Source organism: Peromyscus eremicus, chromosome 4 (genome assembly GCF_949786415.1).
Source record: "Peromyscus eremicus chromosome 4, PerEre_H2_v1, whole genome shotgun sequence".
Taxonomy (NCBI): Eukaryota; Metazoa; Chordata; class Mammalia; order Rodentia; family Cricetidae; genus Peromyscus; species Peromyscus eremicus.
Window position 1 is genome coordinate 45629870 of NC_081419.1, and position 2116 is coordinate 45631985.

Genomic DNA, 2116 nt, shown 5'->3' on the forward strand with positions numbered 1-2116 from the left:
TTAAAGTTTTGCAAGATCTTTCTACAAAGCTTTGGAATTCTATAATGGTATGTGGTGATATTTTATTTGTACTGAAATGTGGTTTTATTTGTATGTTAATAAATAAAGTTTGCCTGGAGATCAGAGGTCATAGCGAGCCATAAAACAGAAGCCAGGTGGAGGTAGCACACACCCTTAATCTGATCACATGACAGGCAGAGTCTCTGTGTGGTCAAGGACACAGCCAAGCATGGTGACACATGCCTTTAATCTCAGTACCAACCATAGAGGCCTGGAGGTCTGTATAGACAGGCAGTGGCGAGGAAGTGGTGTGGCTGGGCTTAGAGCCAATGAGAAGGCAGAACAGGAAGGCAATAAAAGCACAGGTTAGACAAGAAGAAGCTCTCTCTGGGGAAGCTATGGCGTAGTGATAAGCTAAGGCTAGCCGTGGCTATTTGCTATTTCTCTGATCTCTTTGGCTATTACCCCTGTATTTGGCTCTGTGTTTCTTATTTAATAAGACTGTTTAGAAATTCGTCTACAATAACGCACTTTGCTCTCCTAAAGTTCTTTAAAAAGTTCAGCTATTAGTTCATAAACTTTGCTCTGTTAATTTTTTGCATTCACTCTCTCTGCCATTTAACCTGTAATCTGTGGTAGTACTGTTGTCTTAGACATTTTGTACACTACTTCCTTGCATATATTGTTTACTTTATAGTATTGGGGATCAAACTCAGGACCTCTTGGGTGTTATGTAAGCCTCTACCACTAGGCTGTCTCAAATTGTAATATGTACTTTTAATTTCCCATAATGCAATTCATTACTCCTCTCTATGTTTCTCAAAGTACTTAAACGATATCTTAATAGATATCTGTATCTAGAATCTCTCTACTTTAACCATTGCCCTCTATCCAATATTTTAAATCAAAAGCATACTACAAATCCCAGATCTTTCTAAATCCAGTACTCTAATCTTTGTTTTAGCAGAATTTCAGAAGTTCTAGAAGCTCTGCTTTCCAGGGACTTCGTGCATAGATCTTTAACCTCCTGCCCATCACCCATTGCATCTCTGTATTTGGAGAAATTCCTGAGAAGACTATTGGCCCTCTACATGAAGTCTGTGACTACACACACACACACACACACACACACACACACACACACACACACTCACCCTGCTCTGATGCAGATTCCCAGAATACCCTCCAGAATAATCTTACAAATACCAGTACTCGTGGTTAATTCCTCTTTGCCATTTAATTCCTCCATTTGTTATTACTTGTGAAATTCTCCACCATCAAACAGCTGATCTCCATATTTTATTTCACTTTGAGTTTCCTAGTGAGGGACTGCTGCTGCTCATGATCCACCCTGTCCCACTGAAAGCAGAGTTCATTAAGATGACTCAATATTTAAAGAAAATTTCATCAGCATAGACTCCCACAATCTGACCTCACCCTATATTCTATGCAGACCTTAAATATGAGCCAGAGTGTACTAAGATTCCATCTTAACCTGCTGAATGCTCCAAATATTCTTTCAGGGTTCCTCCTGAGGCTCTTCCGTCTTAGTTCTCTGCTTAAAGAACTGAGATCTGATAACACTTCTCTTCTATCATATGCTCCTTGATATTAGGGACTGAGTTTTGCTTGGATTTAAATTCCCCATGTCTCATAGCTCAGAGCTCTACAAATAGCAAAACCTCAATAAATATTTGATGATCTCAGTTGAATAGTCTATACTTAGTGTTTTGGTACCCTTTGCTCTTTCTGTCTGTGACCTCCTAATCCAGGAAAGTTCAGTTCCAGATAAGTCTTTTATTAGTTAGATTTTTCCAGGCAAAAGCATCAAGTTCTGAGCTTCCCAACCTTTGGGTTTAGCCACTCAGGACCAGATAAGCAGAAAATCCCACATCTAAATGAATTTTAGTCAGTGAGCGAGCTACTGAAAGTGAAATCTTTATCTTTCACATATTTATGATGTAATTACTGAATTTAGTTAAGAATTTAGCATTTAGGTATATTGTTCTTTAAAATGACCATTGGACCCCAAGTAGCTATTTCTTATCAATCAAGAGAAACAGACTTTCTAATCTTTTTTATTTGTTCTTTTGTTTTATAAATTTTATTATAGAAG